Source organism: Neopelma chrysocephalum, unplaced genomic scaffold (assembly GCF_003984885.1).
Source record: "Neopelma chrysocephalum unplaced genomic scaffold, ASM398488v2 Primary Assembly neopelma1_24, whole genome shotgun sequence".
NCBI classification, from domain to species: domain Eukaryota; kingdom Metazoa; phylum Chordata; class Aves; order Passeriformes; family Pipridae; genus Neopelma; species Neopelma chrysocephalum.
This window is the reverse complement of record NW_020897693.1, coordinates 42,677,800-42,704,931: the sequence shown is the minus strand read 5'-3', so window position 1 is coordinate 42,704,931 and position 27,132 is coordinate 42,677,800. Positions and strand designations below refer to the sequence as shown.

Below are 27,132 nucleotides of genomic sequence, written 5' to 3'. Positions count from 1 at the left end.
AGTTTTAGAAATGGAATCTGTTCAAAATAGGTTATTATTTCTTCCAACTTCCTTCTCTATAATAATACCTGCAGCTTTTTCTCATAATACATTGCAGGTGTTATTACTAGCACTATGGCTTACAATGTTTGCAACTGCTCCTTCCTGCAGTGATTCACAGCTATGAACTGGAAAACCTGGTAGCCAGACTAGGGGCTGCTTGAGAGGAAAGCCGCAGGGAAAATTTTCTTAAGCAGAGTGCAGAATAGACACATCCTTTCCTGGACAGAAACTTGAATGCAACACTTCAGCCCAGATTTTCTCAGTAACTGCCCGCTTGTTTCAAAGTAGACTATTGAAATAGTGCGTGACACAAGGCCAAAACAGCATCATGGTTGGTACCAACGGGAGGGAACAACAGAGGTCACCATTGTCTTGCAGGAAGGAATCTCTTCAGAGTCCATTTTAGAACCTGATGAGACGAATGGAGCCAAAAAGCCCCGTTTTCACTGGTGTGATTACAGAGTTCTGTAGCATGAACAAAGACAATTATTTGTGACATAGTGATTTTTTTAATGTCAATTTTCCTCTTCTCTAACAGAATTTTTTTTTACTGTTACTCAACAGGAAGAAACAGAAACACCATCCCCCAGCCGTTCTGATGATTTTTTAAAAAGGGGGAGATAAATGTCTCTATTTTCTTGTCTTTTAAGAGTTACTCCACAGAGCAAAGACCAGTATTTCTAGTCCTAAAGATATGGGGAAGGTTGTAACTTGGTACATTGTTACTCATTCTTTTCTGGATTTTAATAGATGGGCTATTGTATTCTTTTCATCCCACAGCCTGTTTGCTTTGTTTTTATGGTTGGTTGTGTGTTTTTTAACCAAGATCTGAATGCCAACCAGTTTGAAGTATGTGGAATTTTTTAGAGTTGCATATTACATTGATGACTTCATCCCACATTAAAAATCTTTGTAAGGAATTTGTGAAATCAACATAAAAGTAAATTCTTAATTTAGGCTGAAACTCTGAAGGTTAGCTGTCATTATACATAAATATATATATATCTGTTTCTTAGAATGAAGAGAGGTTAGTGGGGATAGAATTGTAAAGAATAGCACAAATTTTATCCTAACTGTGCTTTTAAATCAAAAACTCCTGTCAGCAGGCAGGCTCAAAGAGGAAGTAGCTGTGGAGAAAGACACCCTTTTTTATATGAAAATAACTTCCAGAATTCTCCTGGCATTCGTCTGTTTTGTTTTCTAAGTATTCTGCTTGCTTTTTCTTTGAACCTACTTGAATTGGATAAAATTCACTATTTAACCATGGCCTGCATTAAGGAGGGTTTCTTTCTGCTCTATTTTATGTTGAAATAATAAAGAATGCCAATTTCCTTCAGTACTTCAGCTAAAATTGGAAAAATAGACCCATATGTTCTGATGTTCCCACTGGATAAGACTGAACAGCTGCCCCTCTTCCTCAGCTTTTGTCATGGGATATAATTATTCTTCCATCCATAAAAAAACAGAAGGATGCCTGTTCAATGCTAAAAAAATACCTAATACTGTAACATCTAACAACAGGGGCATTATAGAAGATGTGCTCTAAACAGCAACAGGGGTTGACCCAAGAAAATACTTAATTTGATAATATGTCTGGTCTCTATATCACTTTTAATCTGAAAAAATTTTACTAAGGTTGTTTTAAATTAACCTTAGATGCTTCAATTAGCTTTATCTTCTCATACTGATTTTGTAGGCACAGTTATACTAAGGAAGATGGCGAGTCCCTAGTAGAGAGCAGATGGGATGAGGGAGGCTGAACCTCCCACCACAGATCTTCCATTGGATACACACTGCCTTCAGCACAATTTACAAGGGCAGTGGCTGGCAAGACATAGCTTTGCATTGCATTTGTGGTCATCTTCTTTACTAGGCAACAAGGACGATCTCCAACCAGTCCTTATGCAAGTGTATGTGATCACAGGACAGGAGTCTCTTGTCCACTTGGCTTAACACAAGTGTAACTGGTTCTTCACCTGTGGCTGAAGGGTTTTGGTGGCGGAAAAGCCTTACTCTACATCACCTGTTTAATCCCAGACATCTTAGGACACTTTAAAAAAAATATAGTAGTAGTTAATAACATCTACTCAAGCAAGGGAGCACTGCCAAGAAACTGGAGTGAGACCAGTGGTGCAGCCAGTCAACAATCTGCCTCAAGCAATGACAATAGGAGATGCTGCTTTGGGAGCCCACATAAACCCAACCCCTCCCCACCATAATTTATTCTTCCACTGCATGGGCCCAGCACGGCTGGGCTAACAGCTCCCGGGTGGAAAAGCAGTGCTTTGCCTTTGGCAGGAAGGTCACTGCTGATGGAATTGGCCACCTGCGTGCATGAAGCAGTGGCATTTTGTTACACAGTCATGAGAGAGTTCAGCACTGCTCTGTCCATACACAGCCAAAAGGGGGTGGCCTTTTTCCCTACGGCTTCTCACGCGACAGAACAACGCCATTCCCTCAGATGCGCCTCTCCATGACCGGCCCAGCCTCAGCGGGTCCCTCACCCCCATAAAGATGGCGGGCACCGCCTCCCGCCTCGGTGCACGAACCCGCCCGCGCGCGTGCGCGGCGGGGCCTAGCGCCTCGCAGTCCTGCGGCGGGGGAGGGGAGCGCGCGCGCACGCACGCACGCACGTGAGCGCCCGGACGGCCCGGCGGCTCCGCGGGCCGCCGCTGTGTCCCGCTGTCCCATTGGCCGCCTCGCGAACCTTTCACCTTTTACCCGGCCCCGGCAGCCAATCGCCGGGGTTTTCTCATCGCGTGGGGAATGCGGAGAGTGCGGGCTGCGCAGGGCGGCATTCTCGGAGCGGGGTTGCGCCGCGGGCGCTGGGCGGCCCCCGTTGGTACGGGCGGGAGGGGCGGGGGCGGCGCTCCGTTTGCGTAGCGCCGGCCGTAGCGCGGGGGGAAGGGAGGGAGGGGGCGGCCGTCCCGGGCCCAGGTGAATGGAGGGACCTGACAGCTGCGGGGACTGAGGCGGCGGCGGTGGCGGCAGGGAAATGGCGGCGGCGGCGGCAGGAGCACAATGAGACGCGGCCTGTAGTGGGGGGAAGCGCCGGGCTGGGTCCCGTCCGAGCAGGTAGGAGATGGCGCCCCGGGGAGCTGCATGGCGGCCGAGCGCGGGTGTGTCGCGCCTGCAGCTCCCGCGGCCCCGGCGCGGTGGGATGGCGGCGGTGCTTCCCTCCCTCCCTCCCGCGGGGCCCGGGTAGCGCTGCCCCGCCTCCGCCCCGGCGGCCCCAGCACTGGCCCCGGGTCCGGGGTCGGCCCGGGCAGCTCCCCCGGCGGCGGCGGGGCTCGCCCGGCCGGGCCGCGCCCCGGCCCCGCTCGGCTTTGTCTGTGCTCAGCGCCCCCCGGGGACTCCGCGGCCCTCCCGCCGTGTCCTCGTGGGCCCGAGGAGAGTGGTGGGGGTTGTAAAGGAGTTTCCAATCTGCAGCGCTGGTGTTAAAGGCGATGTGAGAAACTCCTCTAGCTCCGCACGTTGCTTCCTTTCCATTCTTTTCCAGTGTAAACGAAGGCAGACGTTGTGCTGTGTGATCGTGCGTTGAAAAAAACAAAGGTTAAAAAGGTATATATTACTGCACAGGAGTTTGTTGCTGTGTTAGGTAAGGTAGCCTGAATGAGTAGAAAAAGAGTTGTGATACTGTTACCTGTTAAGAAAAAAAAGGATATTTTTTGTGTGTTATATTTAAGGAGAAATTAGTGTTCCAGAAAAGTGAATCTCATAGTGACTAGTGAATCTCAGTTACTAGCTAATAAATAGTCCGAGGAATGTTGGCACTTACAGTGATCAGTATTCTGAGTTCTGAGTATTTTGGTGTTAAGGTTCTGGTCTTCAAGTCATGTGGTGGACTCGGTGAAAGTGCATAGTTTGGGAGATTGTTTTCCGTTTTGTTTCCCTAAGCGTGATAACCAAAACAGTTAACTTTGCAGACACTCGGTTTGCACCGTTTTACGTGTTTTCTTCAAAAAAGCCGCTTTGGATGCTCTGCTGAAATGCTGATGGCACGTGTGTGTTCAGTAGGCTGGGTGGTGCTTGTTTTAGCAAGTTCATACAGACACAAACTGAAGGTGATTTCTATTATGCCATAATTATTCTAAATTCTTCTCTTAAGAGAGTCTTTCCCATTGTCTGTCTCTATAAGATACGTTATGGTCTATGACCTTTGAAGGTGCTACTAGAAGTTTTCAGCTGGAAGGTGTAGTGTTTAGTAACTGGATTGTTACTTTATCGATTAATCTGTAGAATTAAAAATTACGTAAATATTTATTCAGAAGTGTTGACCCTGAATTAGCTACTGCAGTTCTTTAAAGCATCTTAGTGATACAGTTCTGTGAAAGTGGCAGCTCAGTACTTGGCAATCACAGCGTGATGAATACTGGAATTAAGAATTAATTGAGAATGAAATGGCATCAATACGCCATTGTATAAATCTGTTCTGGGTCCATATATGTAATACTGAATGCAGCTTGGGTATTTTCATCTCTCTTCTACTTTAAAAGGGTTGTATTAGACTTAGGGAAAGGTAGATGGAAAATTGACTGAAGCTTTTCACCCGGTGAAGGACATACCGGTGAAGGGATAACAGACATGAAACAGAGAGTCATGAAGAAAGTAGCATAGGGAAGTGTTGTTTGTTTGTTTGCCCTGTTTTTGAAAGATTTCTTGTTCTAGAGATTGGAAACAAATGCCACACTCCTTTACACTGTGCGTAACTAAAAGACGTGGTGCAGCAGCCTATTGGGAATGCCAAAAGTTTACAAGAAAGTGGAATCAATTAATTTATACTGAAAATCATCAGAGACTATAAAAACAGGAGTATCTTTTCAGTCTCGGCAAACAGCAAGGTGGCTGGTCCATGGTACTCCTGCTTGCCCTGTGATTATACTGCTTCATACATGTCTGCCACTGGTTACTGGTAGAGAGAAGCTAACTGAACTGTTTTGTCTGATATATTACACCAATGTTTTTCTAGAAGTTATATATTTATTTTTTTTTAGAAATACCTTGGTTATCCATAGCCTACAAGAAGGAAAAAAGCAAACTCTGCAGTTCAAAAACCCAATATATTGTCATTTTCTTTGTGCAATGCATAGATGTTTCTCATTTCCCACTTTGAAAATACGTACTTGGCCAGTTTTTCAGCAAAGTGAATGGATTTGCTTTAGCACAGCTGATCAGAATCCAGGTATCAGTACTTGACCCATGTTTGCTTTCAGTATGAACTGACTAAATGTGCATTGATCTGTACTGAATGCAAATTACTGGCAAAACCAAATGCAAACACGTGTATTCTTCCTGGAAGAGCAAGGATTCATTTAGTAAAATGGATAATAGAGCTGAAATACTCTGATTTCTCTTTAGATAAGCTGTAGTATATAAGTGAAAGCAAGAGTTCAGGAAGATTTTGTAAAGGATTCTAGGCTTTAGGGGTGATGAGCATTATAGTAAGTGCTAAGACTACAGACAGGATTTTTATTTCAGGGCATAGGTTAAGTCTATCAGGCAGCAGGTAGAACATCAGAACATTCTGAGATGGGTTGTTCTGTTACTCTGTAATTTTCTGGGACCTTTTTTTTCCTCTCATGTAACACAAACTAGGGGATACCCTGAGCCTGCTACATTGTTGGCTCCTGTGTCCTCAGGAGTGTCCTAATGCCTAGCTGTGTAACCCCTGACCCTCTGTATCCCATCACCTTCATATGTTCAGCAGTAATGTCTTCAGACATAACAGAACTTTGATTTTATTCATTTATTTATTTTTTTAGGAAGTGGATGCCTTTAAACAAACTAGAAGTGTAATTATAGTATTGTGTAGAGCAGGAGTGTCTATATAATTGTGTGCAGTATGCTTTTAGAACACTGTATACTGAAGGCTAAGAATAGTTGATGTAGATCAGAAAGCATGATTTTTCTTTACATCTTCCAGATATCTTTTTATCATCTTTTATCCTCTTGTGACTTTCATATGTATCATGATAAACCTGAAGAAAAGAAACCTGATACATAGTAAAAACTAAAAGTTAACTTTTTAGCTGAAGTTACTGCAGTCTTTATTGGAATTGCAAGGTTTGGTGTTCAAACTGTGTTGATCATTTGGGGATGTGGTGGATTTAGGAATGTAATTAAAGTAAGCATTCTAGAAGGCATAATCTAGATAACAGTGCCCACTTTAATGTATGCCATGATGTTATATTAGATGAAGTCTTGGTTTTGGTAGGTCTTGCACACCTTACTTAGTAACATCACAGTTTTACAAGTTTGTGTGTTGAGCAGTCTCTCTCAAATTCCCTTGTTATTTCTGCTCTATCTTGCAGACTGCACTAGTTAAATCAGTTTTCTATGACCTTTGTCACCTTCAAATTTATGAGGTCAAGAAGCAGAGAACTGAAACTAGTATCAGGGAATTTGCTTTCCTTGTTGCACAGCTGCAGGTGTTGAAATGCCCTTCTCTGGTGGGAAAAAGAAGGAAGAGCAACTTCTCCTTTCATAAACACTCCTGGATCCAAGAGACTTTAGTACCGCTTGTCCTGACCTTTCCTTGAAGTGCAACTTACTTGTGAATCTGATATGTGTTTTGGTTGATGTGGGTGTTACTTTTGAGTCCCTTCTTATCAAGGGAAAGAACCAAAAGTGTTCTCTCTTGATCTTTGATAATACGTGATAGTAGAATAACTTGGTTTGCTGTGCTTTTGTTCTCTTTATGTCAGTGGCTCTGTACTTCTGTGATGTAAGCAGGCATGATCTGCTTCTGCCTGTGCTTTAAATCTGTAATTCTTCATAAAGGATCAATTCCTTGGGATTCATTGAATAAATGTGAGAGATCTGCGATGCAGCAGGGTGACTGCTGACTTGAAGGAATGGTTGTTGGAAATGAGTTTGAGGCTGTTTTAACTGGCCTTGGGATTTTTTTGGATGTTTTAAATTGCTTACCAATATGTTGGTGGTTTTTCATTTGTACACAGGCGCACACACAAAAAAAAGTGACCCCAAAACCCCCCATATTGTGAATTATTAAAAACTGATTGCCAGTGTCTGTCTCCTCCTTTTGAATCTGATTCTTGATAAATTGTCAAGCCATGTAGCAGCCTTTTCCTCAGCTGAGGTGCTGATAAGTAGCTGGGTAGTGGTAATAATGATTGGTCTCCTTGAAAATCAGAATTTTGAATTTTTTTTTATCTTCTATTTTTGAAAACTGAATTAGAGTTTTTGACCTGCCCACTTACTGAGTGCATAAATCTCCTTTCCTTAGGAAGTGAGGCAAATACATCTTGCTTTTTGAAGTTAATTTTTGAAGTTTGACTCCATTGACATGACTTGGCTATGCAAGCATGTCTGGGCTGGCTACCTTTGCAATTCATGTTGCTCTTTCGTTTAGAGAGTCTTTGTTTCTTATCTAGATCAGGTTTCTTACAGCTTCTTTCAACTGTTACTGGCCTTTTATTATGTTTTTTGCTCTATATTTTCTTGTTCAAGAAGAAAAGAACAAGGCCTACCTATCTGAAGGTGAAGTTGCCTTGTAGCTGATAGTAAAAACTTTTAGAGGTTATCTGGGGTTTTAGGATGTTCCCCAGGATTCAGAAGACCTAATTTACCTTACTGACTGAGTTTTGGCAAGTTAATTCAGGTATCTTTGTTTTCACCCCCTTTGAGTTGAACTTTCAAGTGCATAAATAAAAGACAGTTTTTAGATGTTTATATATAATTTGCCTCTGTACATTAAAACATTTAAATATGTTTAAGCTGATTTATGAATTGGGGTTTTATGAATTCATAATGTTCATTGATTATATTTGATTTTCTTTAATCTGGATATTAGTGTCTGGTATCAATCTCAAGTAAGACTTCTAATTCCTCACTGAAGCTTTGTATTCTGAGCAGGCAAACCTGTCTGCCTTGCTATACCTTTGTAGTTGATGGCTAGTAGGCTTTTGTTTTTGGAAGAGGACATAACATGAAAGAAAATGCTTACAATACATCCTAAAGCTTTGGTCAGTCAATTTTTTTTAGTGACCCACAAACTTTTGCTATCTTTCCACTAAAGTTAAATGTCTATATTGGCAACTTGCTATGTAAAGTCATTAAGAAGTGATGTGAGGTCTGTGAAAAATTATTTTTTGGGGGGGAAAAAATCACATGCCCCTCCCCCCAGTTACTGAAGATCATAATTCATGGCTCTTGCTGTCTGACATAGTGCTGTCTCAATGACCTCCAAGACTGTAGAAACCAAATTACTCTTGGAGATGGATAATGAGCATGAAAAACTACTCTACTTCTTAAAACAAAACAAAAAAAGCCCCAAACAAACCCACATTTGAACCTCTGTTTCTGCTGTATGTTCTTTGAGTCCCCAGGAAGATGTATGTGTATTTGTCATTTATTCTTCTTGCTACGTAGTCTTCCCTGTTTCCGTGAAGCAAAATAAGAAGAAAATTGGAATATGAATATTTTCTACCAGTGTAATGAACAGAGTCAGCATGAATGGCAGAGACTGTAAGGGGGAAGTGACAGAAGCATGTTACTGAGAGCCATGGGATTATCTTTCTATCTCTTTCATTATTTCTACAGTTACTGTCAGCAAGGTCTCATGCACTGCCTTACAATTTTCTGCTACTTGTAAAAAAAGTGTGTGGGGAAAGTTTTCCCTTTCTTCATTATTTCTAGAGAATATTGAACTCTGTCAGTGTCAGCCTCATGGGTTCATTGACACTAAAGAAAGATAGCAAGCTGTGACAGGGCAATAAGAAGCTGTCTGTGTACTTTCAAAGATTATAAATAAAAAATAAATGTATGCCCAGGTGTTCAAGTCCATAGGTTTATATGCTGAATAGATCAGTTGATTTGTCTCCTGTTTAATCACAAAGACTATGAGTTAGTGAAATCTTCCACTAAAGAAGTGTGGCTACACCATCAACAGAGGGATTTGATAGGAATGAGTTTGAGCAGTGACAGGTGATGAAGCTCTGGAGGAGGAAGTGTGTAGGTTTTAGGAAGGCAATGCATTTTTGCCTTCAAGTATTTAATTGAAAAAAGGACTGGAAGAATGCCAAAACCATTTATGAGCTCCCTGGGTCTTTGAAAGACATACAATCAGCTTCCAGGAGATGAGCAATTTTCCCTATAGTAATCTTTGCATAGTTAATACTTTGCTACGTCAAAGTGGAGAAGTTAAACCTGCCTTGACTAATACTAAATTGTCTGGAAAATGGTCTTCTCAAGACTGTATTGCCTAAACTGAATAGAAGATGAGTTTTTAGTGACAAAATTGATGATTTATTAAAACTGTCTATTGACCATCCTACTGTATGAGGGTCTGCAAGGAATTATTGGATGATTTTAGGGAAATGTAGTGACTGGCATAATGATGAAGCAGGTACTGATTTCTGGCAAGCATTTGGAGTTGTATGCCAGTAATGCTTCTAATGTGTACATTGACTGCCAGCTATTAATAGTTGTTAAAACCTTTTATTGGTTCATCCTGTTACCGCTGTCTGCTGTCTCTGCGTGTTTCCTTTTGCACCATTCAAATAGTTACGGACTACACAGCCAGAAGTTTTGGATTTGAAAGTTTTAGGTTTATTATCATTAGTGTAACACCATTCAGCAACAGTTGGCAGTAGAGAAGAGAAGCTGGTGTGTGATTTTAAATGACAGTCAAAAACCTGTTGAATCCAATTTCCTTGTTTTCTGTAATGTAGGCAGTCAAGTGGCTGTCAAAATGGATGACAACTTTCTCCTCATGCCAGCTCTAATACTCCTCTGATTCCCATCAACTACTTAATTCAGCTTGCTGTACCAGCAGAAAACTTGCCTAGGTCAAGGGAAAAAAAAATCACTTGGTTGTAGCACGCTGAATGAGTTTTCTCCCAAAGAGTCAGGCAATTGTCAAAGCTGTTAGAGAAGGAGCAGTGACAGTGGGGCTGCTTCATCTAGCACTAGGTTGCCATCAGATTGAATCTGTAGTCTCATGAAAACTAATCCAAAATACCACTTTCCACTTGTGTTTCTTTATAAATACTGACTTTTCTCACCTATTAATTGAAATAATTGTTTCATGTTTTTTTCATCTGTCTACTTTCTCACTTATTGTTAATAGCTTCTGTTATAAACAGGTGTGTTATTACAGTAATCTTGTTGTTTTGTGTATGAAAGTCAGCTGTGAAAAATCTAGGATATGAACCAAAGTGGGGGAAAAAACCTTACATTATGTTATGAAAGTGGAATAAAAATACAATTGGATTTAATGACACTTCTTTAGCGAGTACTATTCTGAGGTATAAGCTGCTGCTTAGCAAAGGTAACAACAGTCGTGTAGTAGTCAAGATGGAACACTTGGACTGTAGGTGTTAGCTTGGGAAATTCAGATCTGAAGTTATGCCTAGTTTAAAATCTCTCATTTTTAGCTAGTGGTAATTTGGAGTTGTGACTCCGTAATTAGGGATCTGTACAAGAAACTGCTTAAAATTCTAGGACTTATTTTCCATTTTTCCTCAAATGTAGTTTATTATATGTTCCAAGACAGTAGTAAAATCAGATACAAATCAATACCTAATAGCATAAAAAATGAATGTTTCCCTTATCCAGTTTTCTATTTTTATGACAGTGATGGGATGAGGTTTTTTTGTAATTATATGTTCAAGTTCTTGGGTAAAATTTGATTAGCTTTAAAAGCTAATTTTAGTGAGGGCAGGGGAAATCATTGATTTTAAAAAAACAAACAAACAAAACCCTAAAACCAACCACCATTCCCCCAAACAAAACCCAAATCAAAACAAAATAACTCCCGAGTTTGTTCTCCATCAACCTGGTAGAGATTTGTAATCCTTCCTTTGAAATAAAAACATAAGGATCCCAGACTATCCAGAGCAGAAGTCATTATATAATTATGTCGGAAGTTAAAAAGTAACAAGTTGGACTAGTTGAGAGAGCCAAGTTACCTTTGTAAATCAGGAAAACTTTCTGATTTTTTTTCTCCACAGCTTGAGTGAGATGTTTCTCCCCACCCCATAAGTTTGCCTTCAGAGTAGAACTAGATGTGGGCTTAGGCTATACAAATTTTCCAGACCGTGGTTTTGGAATTTTTTTTTCCATTGGCTAAACTCAATTTTGTGGTGAAAATTGACCGCTGTTTTTGTTAAAACATGTAATTAAATGGTGATACATCTTAGATATATTTTTGATATCGTATATAATTGAATGGTGATATATCTTAACTGGCTATATTAGATCTTTAGTCAAGAATATCCAAAATGTAAACAGTGTGCTTGGCAATGTTACGAGTTGAGCGCTTCAAGTATGGGCTAAACTCAACTCTTGTTTCCTGTTGGATTTATAGGATAAACAATATTTACAAGGTCAAGTTTACAGGCATACTTCTAAGAATATTGGTTGACTGTATGTGTAATTTTTATATGAAGTAGTAGCCAATACTTAATGCAGAAATATTTTCAGTTGATATTATGTGACTGTCTAGAGGGTTAATTGAAAAGATAAAGCCAGCAAACCTTAATATAAAATATATTCTTTAAAAGTTTGCATTCTAATTAGGGGGTACATGATCATGGAGGTGCTACTTAAAACAGTAAAGTCTTTTACCTGTTAGGCCTGTGAGGAGCATAGGCTGGATCTTGGGCTGTAACTTGACATACATTTTAGATGGCATTTCGTCCTAGAAAAAAAACCCTTAACTGTGTCCCCTCAGGCTGTGGTATTTGTTGTTTAGCTTAATTTCTAAAGTTTTATGGTAAAGTGAATTAGCAAGATTAATTCATCTAAGAAACAGTTTATTCTGTGTGATTTCTACCATTTTGTTGTTATGGTCTGACTCTAGCTGTGGTCACAAATTACCTGGAAACAGTTGAGGAGACAGTGTGTCGATTGAAGAGTGATGCTCTTGGGTGTTTAACCTTGCCATATTAAATGCATGTTAAAGTAAGGCCTGGGAACCTTTATCATACAGCATTTTGTCTTGCTGCTGAGTGAGAATGAAAGGGAAGTGATAAAATGTAAAGTGACTTTCCTATGTTTTGTCTGCATCAGAGATGTGTTTCTTCTGTGATTACTTTGACTGTATAACCAACTACAGATTTTTATAAGCATATTTGAGAAAGCTAAAATGAAATACCAATCTAATGAAATGATGGTATGTTAAACTTCTGCATATGCCATGTGTTTAATCCTACTAGAAGAGGAGTAATAAGGTCACTCTTCTCAGTGACAGCTTGTTCATAAGAGTTTAACACACTTGTACTTTTTGAAATAGCTTCATTGCTTTAGTTGATTAGTCTCAGTTTGTCTAACTTCTTATCTGTGCAGCAAGGTCAAACTTGTAAAAATTATATACCTTTAAAATTTCATTTCAAAACTGTTTTTCTGTTGCAAGTCTTAAAGGCCTAGACTTACAGCCTATGGATGCTTTTTCAGCATTTTTTGTATGTATTTGGAAGATGCTGAGGTAGCTTGAATTGTAAATTATGATATTATGAAAATGGCCATTTTAAAGTAATTAATTGAAGAGAAGTGAGAGATTTCCTGTTGTTCAGTGTTGAGAGCGCAGTTCTGAGAAAGAAGAGGGAAATCTCCATTGAAAGTTAGGAATGTAATCTGCTTAAGTAATTGTGAAAGTCATACTAATCAATTATCTGCCTCTTTGGGCATCTTAGTGCATCTGTGTATGCCTACTCAAATAAGCAGCTCATTAGCTGATGGAAGCAAGTGATTAGTCAATGAAATTGAAAGCCAGTTGTATTTAAATATTTATTCTGCATAATTTAAAGTTTTTTATTTATTATTATGAAAAATGTAAGATATGTTTGCATGAATTAAGGTGTAAATTCTTTCCAAATACACCGTAGTATGCAGGGGGAAAATTGTTCTACGTAATTGAATATACCAATTAGTAAGCTAAATGCTATGATTACTTGAATGTTAATGGCTGTGATGCTGTTCTCCTTATTAATCAGATGCCTGTATTTGATGGTTGTGAATCAACCTAAATGATATCAATATGTAGTTTTCTAAAGACAACTACAAAAGCAAGATAAGTTCCTAACTGATAGAAAGGGTAGTTATGCAACAACTTAATATGTAAGCCTACCCAATATAAATCAAGATTAAATTTGGGATGTTAATGCCTCTGATTTGGTTGGATTTGCTGTATTGGGATGTTAATAGTGAAATAATTTATTTTAAAATGCTTGATTATTACCCTGTTCTTAAGCAAAATTATTTGGTATCTAAAGACAAAATTTTAGTAAGGTGGCTTGTTTTTTTTTAATCTGAAGTATCTCTGCTTTTCCAAGATCGCATTAATGTATTTTCTGGTTTGCTTCTAGAAACTTGCTCCTTTCCTTCACAACTAGATCGAGTTCTTTGTCACTTAAATGCTGGCAGTGCTGCTTCTGATTCAACATATCTGTCTGGGTATTCCTTACAGCGGCCCTGATCTCCACTTCTGTGCTGTGCTGCTTCATGGATGTCTTCAGAGAGTCTGGATTTGATCAACCTCTGGAGAAACATAGTCAGTCTGACCTGGAATTGGTCATCTGCAGGGTACTGTGAGGATAAATCAGACCGAGAAAGTACTCCTAGTCCAGTACTCATTGTTAAGTGAAAGAACTGAAGTGTTTACAGAGCTGCCCAGACTGGAGGAACGATACAGTGAGAACTGCAAAAGATTATGTGTGAATCTGAACTTTCCCAGATGCAAAATGGTGGAGATATGTTCCACCGCTTGTCTCATTCTGCTGTCATCTCTGTTGGAATGTTACCTGCCAGGCTGTCACTATTTTTTTTTTTGGTAGGTCTTAGTGTATCCGGAGTAGAACCTTAGGACACCAACAGAAAGGGGAGCTATGTCAGGCTCTGCTGATGCAGCTGTCGGGTCAGCCTCACAGAATTTGGCCTCATTTTTTTCTGAAAACTGAGAACTAATGAAATAAGAAAATGCCTCAGGGTTTTTGCTGATGGTTGTTTGGTGTTGGCTAGTGAATGTTCCTGCAGTCAAGCAACCTGTAAAACGTCTACTGCTATACTTCTGGTTATTAAATGATACCAGGCATAATGATCGATGGTTAGGCAACTTCTGTGCAAACTACAACTAACATGGTACGAAAAGGATTTTTTCTTTGACTTCATATTTTCTATTTTTTGATAACCAGTGCTTGTGGAGCTGGTAATTGCAGATAAAGCAAAATCTACTCTGTTATTTTTAGAAAAAAGTTTCTACTCAAAGTTGTATGTTTGTGTTCTGCCCTGAAAATGCAGTTCACAAGTGATTGAATTACGGGACTGTATTTTAGTATTACAGAAGGAAGTAACTCTTTGACTGATGACTGGACAAGAGTCCCGTAGATACATATGTCTTTTTCAATGCAGTATTGTGCCAGCTATACAGACAGGGTCTGGAATTGAAACAACCATAGGAATATATTAATTCTGAGTTGTGCTTGACAGAAGAGATAATTGGCAGGTCCGGTACTGTATTAACTTAGTTACATTGCTTCCAGAACCTAAACTAGTGTCCGAAGCCATCAACTGTACCACTTTCAGGGATTTAATGCCTGAAAGTTATTACTTAGGCCTGAGTAATTTTAGATAATAATACAAAAAAGTGTAATTGTTTAACAATAATTTCATTATCTTTCCTTCTAATCTGTCTCTATAATCATTAAATGAGTATTCAGTAAATGCTGTATTCAGTAAACCACAACTTTTTTGTCTGGAACAATCCTTCCATTTGCATAGCTGGGAATACTTTTGCATATATGCAGGAATAGCTTTCACTCCATTCTAAGAAATAAAGGGTAAAAAAATTACCTCCCCCTCTACCCCCCTGTTTTTTTTAAAGTCATAGTAGCAAGAAAAGCTTCAAAAACTGAAACAAGCTGTTTTATTGTTCCACAAGGAAGAACAACTTGGATACTGTTTTTTAGCCACATAGTAAGAGTATCCATCACAATAAATGTAATGTGCAGAGCTAATGTGGAAAATAGGACTAATGCTGCACTGGACTGAAAGGGCTGAACACTGTAATGTAGACTTGGCATTATAGACAGATACCTATTAATATACATTGAGAGAACTCTATCAAGGATACCTATTTTATCTCAATTTTTCCTTTTTTATCTTGCATTTGCTCTGCTTCTGTGGAAGTTTGAGTTGGATGAATCAGGAACGGGTCTGTTTTCTGATTTGGGTCTGTGCACTGCAGGGGTTAGCGGTGCTCAGTTGCAGCAGTGTTGGAGCGACAGGACCCTTTTGAACCAATTACTTCACAACTGACATGTTCAGGGGTTTATCTGTTCAACCTTGTTCTACCTTTCCTAGTTGATCAGAATGGGAAAGGCTTTCAAAGGAGGGGAAAAAAAGCTTGAAAATATAAAGCTTCTTAGTCAATATTTAGACACCTATAACCCCACATACTGGGGAGAAGAAGCTGTTCCAGTTGGGTTTTGTGGATCTTCAGTATTTTTATTTTTTTTATTCAGTCATGACTCCATATTTACTCCTAAACCTAAGACTTCCATTTAAGACATCTGTTAAAAATAAAGGTTTTTATCATCAATGAAAACTTTTAAGTTACTCAGCACAAGAGGAAGTCCTCAAATCTTTACAAACCATTCCAGTTTTTTCTACCTCTACTTCAGGACTGACAATACATAAAACAAGTATGTCTCATCTCATACTGTTATTTTTTACCACTTTATCTTAGATCAGGACTTCAGCTCTCCCGTCACTACCTTTTTGCCAAGTAAATTCTTGAGTATATCTGATTCAGTGTCAGTATCACGTCAATTGTTCTGGAAGGTCAACAGTGCTACAGATAACATGTGACAAGAAAATGCTGTGTGAGGCTTCAAGCTTTATACTGATAAAATGTAATATTTATGACTTCTCACCACTTTGGAACCCCAGATAGTATACAAATCTTGGCTTTATTGGACAATACTGGAAAATTAAGATTGATGCATTAAAAAAAATTAAAATTGTTAATTGATACGATCTGCTGCAGTTTGTTTAACTGAAAAAATGTAAAGGAACGCTCATGTTGTATTCTAAATGCATGTATTTACCTGGAGGGAAATAACAGTATCTTTTCCATTTTGCAATTAATTCAGATCATTTTACAATCATGCACATTCTTGCCATCATGGGAAATTCTGCTCATCTTCTCTAAGTCCTCAAAACACTGTTTGTATGCCACAGAGCATTTTCATAGAACTACAAAATTTCACAGCATTTAGATTGGAAAAGAACCGTAAGATCCAACCATCAATGTAATACTGCCAAGACCATACTAAACCATGTCTCTTAAATGCCACATCTACACATCTGTTAAATATCTCTAGGGCTGATGTCGACCACTTTACTGGGCAGCATCTTCACCTTTAGACATTCTTACATATTCCAAAAGAAAAAAAATTAAAAAAACAGAAGCGGGGGCCTTTTGGAAATGTCTTAGAAATTATTCACATTTTTTCCTTCAGTAAAATTAAAGAATCAAGTATGGTTTTTGTTTGTTGTGGGGTTTTTTTCTCCCTTCTGGTGTTCTCTCTCTGGAGATTGGATTCTGTAGTATTGGTGGAGCTTTGAATGTCTTCTGAATTTGTGAGCAAAAATAGTTTCTTTATGCTACATATTTTTATGAACTTAATATTGACTTCATCCCAGCTTCACATAAAAGAAAATTCCACAAGTTTTTTGCAGAGTAAGAACATGTGAAGACTAGTAGTGTAATTGCTGAGAAGTATTTCCTTTTTAGGAAGACATTAAAAACTACAAAGCTTAAAATGTGGAATAAATAATGTGCTAACTAATATATAATACTTGTGCATTTTAAGGTTGCACTAGGAAGAGTTAGTTTGCACAGTTAATAAGGAACACTTTTTTGGAGTGATCTAAGGCTGGAATTTGTACACTGGTTCTTGGGTGATACTTAACTTGATATTATGACCAACTACAGGAGATTCGAACTCTCATTTTAGAGTTGGTGGATGTTTTAGAGCTTTATTTAAAATCCAAATATCTGTTGGTGTTGCATCATACAATTACTGACTTCAGAGAAAGCCTCTTGTAGTGTAGAACACTTAGTAATTTTGGATGTTGTGGCATAGAGATAACAGAGCTGTTGAATATGGGGAGCTCGACTTTTGGCCACATGGAGAGAAAGGGTTTATGTTTATGCAAATAATGGGATTGAAGTCTCCACATGGGGTTATATTCAGGGGACAGCTGCTGCTTTTACTTATCCTAAGCAAGAATAATTAGTGCTTTGGAACTGTACTTGCCTCACAGCTTGCCCCCAAATTGGGGAAGAGAGAAATCCCTGCCCTAATGTCTGCTTAATTGCCTTCCCGTCGAAAGACATAGGTGCCTAAAAGGCTTGAATATAACCTTTAAATAAAGTAAATCATCACAAGTAAATAATTTGGTACCCAGGTAAAGTACCAAATGATAAAGAAATGCATGGATATGATCACTTATCCCTACTTGTGATACTGGTATGATAGTACCTATAGATTAGAATCTATAAATTTACCTGTGATTTTTCTATGCAGTGGCTTGAAAAAACTCGAATTAAATATGTGGCATAATTTAATTCTAATAAGTTTAAATCTAATAAATGTGTTTCAGAGTGCTTGTATAACTCAGTTGTTTTTGTTTTTGTTTTTTTTTTCATTTAGAGAAGTGTGTGCCTTGAGTGTAATTTTTTTTACCTGGCTTGTATGGAGAAGGCTTAGTTCCTTGGATGCTGAGGGTATTTTGTTTTGGAGTTAATCTGAGGCAGAAAGAAGTTTGTACTGTTGTTTCTGACTAACTTAATTGTTTGGATCACAATAAACCAAAGAAAAACGATTGAAATGTGAAGTTGCTGGAATAACACATGGAAGAGAAGGATAAGTCCTGTTTTATAGTCTTCCCTGCCTCCAGCATCTGCGTCCAGCTGTAATTATAGAGAGATAGGATGCCAGCCCACAAGGACTTTTTCCTCCCAGTCATAATGGCAGTTTTTACCTTACCCCCTTTGGATAATGCAGGACTTGGGTTCATGCTGGAATTCATTTGTATTTGTATGGAGATTATTCACTTTATCATAGCTCTATTGAGAGCTTAAGAGCCCAATTGCATAGAACTTCTTGCAAGATAACTTCATTTTCAAGTTGTTAACAGTTTAAGTAATGATTTAATTGATGGAGAGAATTGGATATTCAAGCGCAAGAACTTTGATGCTCTGTGTTTCAGATTCAATCAGTTGCTTATAGCGGGACAGCAGGTCTTTTACTCTAAATTTTAGTCATCCTTTTTTGATAGCAAGTTGGACATCATATGAATGTGATTATTTTCAAGTGCTGAATTCCAAACCCATGAAATAAAAATAAAACCCGTTGATTTGTCTGTATCCTCTGGTATATTCGGATACTTGGTTTTTGCATTAGCAAGTGTTTCAGTAGCAAATAGCCAAGATACTTGAAGCTCTTGGCTGAGGTTTGCAGAAGTAACTCGTGGTTTGCTTGCAGATTTTTAGAGTGCTGGAGATTTGCAGAAGTACCTGCTGTGTCACTTCCTGGATGTTTCTCTTGATGTCTTTATAGGAACCGATTTTTTTTTTCATGTTGGTGCTTTTTTCTTTGAGTATTTGTTGTGTTTGTGGTATGTCCTGGAGTTAGACTATCCAAGTAGCTTGTTATCTTGGAACTCTCACGTTCTACTCGTTGAAAAAATATGTGAATGTTGAGCTCTTAAAAGAAAATGTAACATTAAAAAAAGAAGGGTAACATTGCTGTTTGATAGAATACATTGACATTGCTAAATATTAAGTTTCTAAAATGTAATTATGTAATTCATTTTTCCTTTTTGTCCCTTTTGCTTGTTTTTAACAAGATGCCCGGACACTACAGAGCAAAATTTTTTATATAAATTTTTTTTTTTAATGTGGTAAAAACAGCCTTGCCGGCTGGGGCTCCAGCGTGTGGGATGTTCAGTGCTGGGCAGCCCCGGGCTGTGCCGCTGTCCCCAGGGCCATCCTGGCGGCAGGTGCCCGCGGCCGGCAGCGGGAAGGATCGGCCACACCGCACCAGGCTTTGTCTGAGCGGGTGCACCAAGGCCATTTAGATGCTAATGCGATACACGCTCGCTGTTTTGTACTAGACCTTGACTGCATCTCAGGAATGCGGCCTGTCTGGTTTTAGGTTGGCATTCAAAGGGCCCACTGTAATTCCTGCCTGCCGATCGATTGATTAAAGCCGCGGTCTTCTGGCTCTCGGCTTTGATGTGCCAAAGGAAGCGGTTTGGGTTGGTGGAGAATTACATACGTTTTGGTTTTCCAGATCTTACCTACTGATCTGGGTGCTTTGTGTTTGCCATCTGCGATTAGGCAGTAAAGTAAATTTGCTCTGTGAAGCCACACATGGCATTGGCTTTACTGGCAAGGGTTGAACCTTTTTTGCTGTTCGTGTTTGCTTTATGTCGGGGTAGCCAAATGCTATATTGTTCCTTTTAGCTTTTCTTGCAAATATACATAGTGTGGAGTATATTTCTGTATTTTTACCGTGGATGTGACAGTTTTCTGTTATTAGGTTATTTTCTGGTTGAATGGAATACATATTTTCGTTCATGTTTAGAGGCAGTGAATAAATGAATAACCTAGGCGTAACAGGAACATGTTATAATAAATCTAAGTTCTACTTACTGCATCCTAGCAGCAATTTGCTGTATTTTGTCATGAAAAAAGGATATATTTATGTATGCTGCAAACAAGAATTTAAAATGTAGCCCTGGGAATAAAATTTTTGTAGGTCTATTTTATACATGAATGCAGTATTCATCAGATTTTCTGTGCTGCACTCCTTTTGTATTCTTGTTGTAAAATAAAACAATAACTGTGTATTTTGTTTTCTGGAAAAACATACTTTATTCAGAATTTTCTTTTAAATGTGTTGAATGATAATTTTCTTGTAGATTTCTTTACTGTGTTGGGTGAAATATGTAGGGGGAGCACAGGGGAGGAAAGCTGTAAATCTGTTTGGCCTCAGCTAGCAATTACTTTAGCAGATAAAACAAAGCATGCAAATATCTCCTGAGCACTTAAGGCTGATCTTTCAGACACTGTCTGTATCCCTAGCCAGAAAAGGACATATGATAATTAGATTTTGAAGGACCATGTGCTCTTGCTACAGAGCTAAATATTAAAATGCAAGAAAGCAGACTACCACATGGCACAATTGATTTTTATGGCGGTTCATGTTAAAATGCTCTCTTTATATTGCCTTTTAGGTTACCTAGGGTGAAACGAAATTACAGCCTTGGAGACTCTGGAAAAGCTCAGCATCAGCATTTGAGGTAAAAATGAACATATTGAAGTAATCTTGGGAGTGTCCTCCTTGTTAACTTTGTGGAACTGATTGGAGTAGAAATTTTCATCAAGGTCCATTTTGCATTAAAGTTTTCAGTATTGATTTAAAAATTTTCTCTTCAGGTCTAGGGAAACTCATACTTTTAGGTGTATATATTGCATAAGTTTTTTATTTTAGATTTTTAAGAACACTTTGGATCTGCATATATATGGTATTTTTGCTTTAAGTTATATTTTTATATTACATGTAAAAATATATTTGACTAATGTATCTAGAAATTCATTGTCATGAATGACTGTCTTTCAGAGTTTTATGTCTAAATCACTATCTTAAATGCACAAGATTTTTACTTTTACTAAATAAACACATGCTAATGTAATAGGAAGAAATGGTTGTTACTTTTTCCTGAGTTGGCTGTACTACTTGCAGCTACAAATTGAAATAATTTAAAGAAGTTTGAATTCTGATTTAATTTTTTTAATGTTTAGCTCAAGTGAAATCAAAGTGCATGTGCATGGAAAAAGCAGTACAATTTTACAGACTATAGTAAAATTATATTGAAGACTCTACTACTGTATTTCTCACATGAACCTGTTATTAATAGTAGTAACCTGTAAATAGGATTGGGGAAGTACATGCACATTTAAGCTACCAAAAATTATCTTCTATATCACCCTTTTTTAAATTTTAGTTTTTAATAGTAAACTAAAACAATTCATGTTCAAGGTGAACTTAAATAGTTCATTTCTGTCAGCCAGTTGTAGTGTAGGCTCAATACATTTAAATGTTTGTAAACAACTGAATTACCACAATTAACCCTGCTGTTGTAGTTCCCTTTTCAAATAATTTTTATAGTTCATAGTTCTTTGTTGTTGTTGTTTTTAAGAGCCGAAGCTTGCAAATTATGTGATTAATCTACAAGCTGATATCATGATGTCAAAATGCAGTTCAGGAAGCATAAACACAGAGACTGCGGAAATTAAAACGGTAAGACTGTGCTTTGTAGTGTGGAAGAAGCAGGTTTTGATGTATCACTGCACTCTGTTCTCTTTTATGTTTAAAGCTACTTCAGAACCATAGAGTAACGTAACTTCTGTGTGAGGTTACAGAAATTTACTGTGAATTTCCTTGGAAAGAATAATGAAAGTAGCTACTTTATTTTATCCAGTAGCATAGATAAAGGTGTTTGTCATGAAACACATGCTGTGATATTTCTTCTGAAGCTGAATATGATTAGAAATCTGTTCAGTTTTTTAAAAAGATGTCTGGGTGTTTAAGTATTTCTTATGGATTTTATATTCCAACATGGTTGTGTTGGTGAATACAATCACTTAAAAAAAAAAAAAGGGTGAGAAGAGGGGTGATACAAAAGGTTAGAGTTATAATTGGATTTATATGTTGTTCTCAGTAGGAGATAGAAGGGAGATGGTGAGGAAAGGAAATGACAAATTGTTAATGTCTTAGTTTCAAAAGTATGCTTCAGTTAGAATTATGAATTTGTCAAAAATATGAAAAGAGGCTTTCCAATTAAAGCTACACAGCAGAAAAATGGACCTGTGGTTTGAAAATGTAGGGTAGACAGAAATGTATCTAGTTTCTTGTTCTAGCTATTCCTCACTTTGCCTCATGTTTTAGGTACTTTACTCATGTTTTAGTTCATGTTTTATGTTTTGTCCTCTGTGTTAAGGAGGCAAAAGAAGAGGAGTCTGCACTGGTTCAACACCACTGATTAGGCAACTGCATAGTTAGGATTGTTGCACAGGGCTTTGTACGCAGTGTTTTAAAAAATGAAAGTTTGTTCCAGAATCTGGCTGCATGTCTGTATTCTTTAAAGGAAAATGTTTATTCTCAATGCCTCATGCACTGGTGTCACTACGGCCCTGATTTTTGTTTTCCCTTTGCACTGCTTTACTGGTAAATGCCCTCCAGCCCGTGTGTGTTATGCTGATAAATAGTGCTGTAATTCTTGTAATTCTTTTGCCATAGAGACTGTTCCAGTGTAGCAGCACAACTGTTGTGTGAACAGTGTCTTGTTGGTAGAGCCAGACTAATTGCAACAGAAAGTGTTTATTGGGCTTTTGCATCAAATCCAGGTTTGGTCATACTGGTGACTGAACACTAGATGAAGGACTTAAGGGGTTGTGCAGTTTTCTGAGTCTGCAAAGTGTCATGTTATATTCCGTTTCTCTCCTGTAAACAGGCGTTTAGGAGGAGCGTGCCAGGAATTCCAGCTGTTAACTGTTGTATTGCTTGTAGAAATGCTTCAGAAGCAGCTCATCCAAATGTAGAGCCTCAGTGTAATCTTTATTAATAAGCACTTTAATGAAACTTTCCTGAACATCAGAAAGCAGACTTTACTGCTTTGGTATGCCTTGGGTAGGCTATTAGAGGCCAGTGTTCTGCTTGTGTTGTTAGACAGTTCTGTACCAGAAAAATAGAACAAATAAAATTCTTCTAGTTCAAAATAAACTTTCACAATGAATATTGATGATTGAGGTAGTGAAACCAGGGAAGATGGTCCTTATAAGAATGCTTACATTTGAGCTTTGTTTGTCCTTCTTGATAGGGAATAAATCTGAAATACTTTTTTTTTTTCATTTAAGAATATTCTAAGACCAAGTATAAAAATTGCTGTCAGATGATGCACATGATAAAGATCTTTGAAGGATAAGAGATAAGGAGTGTTTTCTACAGCTGTTTTCTGTGTTAAGGACAGCATAATGTAAGAAATTTCTGGTTCATCTTATTGAATAATATTATTTGACAGTTATTTGATGTTTGAGTTTTGGGCTTTTTTTTTCCAAATAAAACTGGGGGATTTTGGTTTGGGATTTCTAAGTTCTCATAAGAGAACTGAAATGACAGGTGTAATGTTCAAAAAATATACTTTTGTAATGTTTTTGGAATATCACAGCAAAAGTCAAATCCTTTTAAAAAGCGTACTTTTAAAAGGAGGTTTAAAAACCAGACAGCGTAGAAATCTGCATGTTCACCCTCACCTGGGCAAAAACAATTCTTGCCACTGACTTCTTACAGTGTAAGTTGATGTGGAACACACTCAGTGACATTATTTACATTTTGTAATCGAACATTTACATTAATTTTGTACTATGTATTTTATATTTGTAATATTTTGCATTTTTCTTTCTACTTGGTTCTCCCTTACCCAAGTAAGAATTCCATTTGTTAGAAAATTCAGCAAGTTAATGTTTCACGTAGCACTTGAATGTAGAAATTGCTCTTAAGAAACTGCTTTCAGACTTTTTAGATGTTCATATAAGAGAATATGATTCTATTAATTTTTTTTATAGTTGTGGGTTTATTTCCTTTAGAATAAGTGAATTATTTTTACCTCTTGAGGCTTTTTTGGCTGATGCTGAGAGTGTTTTTAGAGAATAATTTAGACATTCCTGGAAAAGATGAAAACCTAAAGCATTGGAAATAATTTCTGTGTCATGAGAATTATATTGGGCACAAATTAATGAATCAGTGTAGAAAGCAAATTAAATACGTTGCATATGGCAGTAGGAAGTTCTTAACTTGGTATGAATATAACACAAACTATGCATGCAAATGGTGGTAAAAACTTGAAAGATGCATCCCTGCGACTCTGGTCTCTTCTCTGTCTACTTCAGTGTCATTCCATAAATGTTTTAAACTGTCCTCTGAGCAGAACTAGATCCAGGATGTCTTATTCCAAGTGAGAGCCCTGGCTGGTGTGGCTTGTATTCCTTAGTGCAGCAAACCTTGAATTTTTTGTGCACCAAGGATGGCTTCAACTTGGATACAGTCACGTGGCTGAAAAACCTACACATACAGTTCTAGAATTATTGAAGGCTGGAAGAAACTGCTGTTACATGTTATTGACTGTTCATTCCCAACCTTGAACCCTCCTGAAATAAAGTTCTTTAAAGGGGTTAGTTCTAGCTTTGCAGTTCACTATCTGTTCACATAAATGTGCATTAAAGTAAGGACATCAGGTTGTTAATTCTGCTCTTAAAACTGTCAAGATTGATGGTCGTAAAGCTGGACTTTTCACTGTTATTTTAGTAGAACAGATAAGCTGGGGCACTCTGCTGCCTTATCAAGCTTCTGTAACTGTCTAAAGCTCCTATAACTAGTCTAAAGCCCCAGGAAGCAAGATTTGTTTCAGGTGTTTCTCCCTCCAAATTCAGCTTCAGCAAGTTCTTACAGTTTCTTATTCTATTAATTTTCAAAATAATGTAGTGGACAAAGATGGAACATCATAGCAAGTATATTTATTACTCAAAGCTGGCTGAGCAGGACTAGTTTGGTTTTTTTTTCTGCCTCACTGTTAGCTAGTTTCAGTTAGCTCATGTTCAGTCGGTTTCTGTCCACAGATTCGGAACACATGTACTTACATCTCAGATGTTTTCAATTTAAAATCTGTTCTTCAAGTAGATGTGTTTTTTTGCTTTTTATTTGTAGATGGTCCTGTAGTATTTTTCTTTTATTGAAGAACTTGATATTTTTCCTTGCTATTGAAATAGAAACTTAGAATGATACAATTATTGGCTTACTCCCATAATAATGTTGACATTGATCTTGTCAGATCTTATATACTTCCAATACAAATCATAGAAATGAAGGCCAGGAGCAGGAAACTTTATTACAGCAGAAAGTAACAGTGATGGTTTAGGGAGGATAACTTTTTCTCTTTACCTGAATTAGCTCAAATTCCCTCCCACTATATGATATTTCAAGTGTGTTCAGCCTCATGCGAGCTCAACTCTGCTATGGTTACAGTGGCACGCAATGCTGCTTTGGTTGTGTGTACTTTTCAAGTTAAAAATGTGCATATACTTCTTCCTTTGCACTTCAAAAGTTTTTTTGAGAATGCTTTTTGATCTCAGTGACATGACTGTACTTTGGGGCAGGTCTTTCATGAAGGTACACAGAAACCAAAATTGTAGTTTAGAGTATATGTTGTTTCACAGCTTTTCCAGATCAAGCTGAAACTGTAGGTAAGTCTAAATTCCCTTGCTTCTTGCAGCAGGGTAGCTAACCTGGTATCACTGTTATGAAATGTGTAGCAAAGGAGATAGAATTATTTGTCATATTGGATCCTATGTTGTTTTTTATTAGCAGCCTTTCAAAATAAGGTTGGTTTTCTTCTCTTAATTCCCTCCTGGTGATGTTATAGAGCTGTTTTATATGTTCTCAAAGTTGTAGTTACCATTTGAAAAAGAAACACAACATAGGTGGAACAGTAAACAAAGAAGAGGTGCTGCTCATCTAAAGTGATTTATAAAACTGAAGTGACTGGGCTTACATAGAAGAATGATTGAGGAAACAGCTTCAGCTTTTACTATGGAAAAGGTTTGTTGGTTTTTTTTTTTTTCCTCTGGTCCCTTCTAGAAATTATTATGATCACTGATGAGGCCTCTTTTTAAACAAATCAAACATTAGGGTTTTTTTCACAAGTTGCTGTATGTAAGTAGAGAAGCATGCTTGAGACCATTTCAATGAAATATTGTAATCATGGTAAGCACAAGAGAGGGGTTGGTACTAGATGATCTTAAAGTTCCCTTCCAACCCAAACCATTCTGTGATTCTAAGGATTTTTTTGAATGTGTTATCAACTAGTGCTAAACTCATTGGAATATGAAAAGAGAAGCTGGATATATTAAAGGAGAGCTTTGTCTATAAGCTTGGAGAAGGAGGTGTTGGAGATGACACACCTTTCCCTACATTTTCTCCCTTCTTCCCTGCTCTCATGCACCTAACCTGTCAATTCATACAAAAGCTTCACTAAAGGTTAGCAGTGCCCAGAATTTCTCAGTGCTTTCTACTAGTGGCTGAGGAAGATTGTGTGTCATGCTACTGTCCTTGCCACGTGACTGATTTAAACTGATCAGTCACACATTGATTAACATCAAGTACACTTGGTGTGAGAATGCTCAGTAGATCAGAATGTCAGGGATGATCAGATTGCTACATGAAACCATATAACAAATAAACTCTTCTGTGATAATGTATCTGTCCTGCCTGTTGTCTCCCATGACCCAGAACTTTGGAGTCCCAGTGGAGGAACAGCCATGAAACCACTAGTTCCAAAGAGGGAATGAACCGGAACATCTTTAGTTGTGCCAGATTAGAACACTCTATAAAGTTACTCGGTGAATTGTTAGAACAGAACCTGTGTGCGCATGTATGCATTTTTTGAAATGTATAGAAACAATCTGAAAATCTGCAGGAGTCTTTTTTTTGTATTACAACTGAAATGAATAAATGACATATTACTTATTTTATGATGTGCGTAGGCTGTGTTGTTTTCTGTTTGCAGCTAAATAAAGCAATATCATATTGATTGATTTTATCTGTTTAGGTAATATGAAATATTCAGACTGAAATGGTAGCTTAGGTTACAGGACTGAAAAAGTAAATGAAAAGGTTTGCATGAGTTTGGAGATTGATTCCAAAGCAACTGAAAAAAAACCCCTAAGAAGTTACATTTACCTTTTTCAGTAAGTAGCTTTTGCTACTGAATGTTTGTTTTCAAAAGATAAATAATTCTTTATAATGAAACTTGATGTATAATGTTAATTCAGCTTAACCACAGTGTCCTTCTGGGCTTTCTATGACACTTTGGAAAGAAACGAGACAAAACTATCTCTTGCTTTTTACCTTGATCATTCCTAACAAGTAGCAAATGTTTTTAAGCCCCTCTGGTGATGACGACTTCATAGCCTTAGTAGGAAAGTGTTTTCCAGTGCATAAT

General features: G+C 37.9%; 1 protein-coding gene across 3 annotated transcripts in view; it reads left to right on the top strand.

The window, feature by feature from the left end:
• The first annotated feature begins 2,773 nt into the window (after positions 1-2,773).
• Positions 2,774-27,132, top strand: part of DICER1 (dicer 1, ribonuclease III) — a 63,284-nt gene continuing 38,925 nt past the window's right edge. The window contains exons 1-4 of one of the 3 annotated variants that reach the window (XM_027673908.1): positions 2,774-2,884; positions 20,311-20,376; positions 21,277-21,377; positions 25,578-25,730. The gene's annotated coding sequence lies outside the window, so the exon portion shown is untranslated. Of the gene's footprint in view, positions 2,885-2,958; positions 3,118-20,310; positions 20,377-21,276; positions 21,378-25,577; positions 25,731-27,132 lie in introns of those variants that run through there. The other 2 variants (XM_027673906.1, XM_027673907.1) reach the window with 2 other exon arrangements.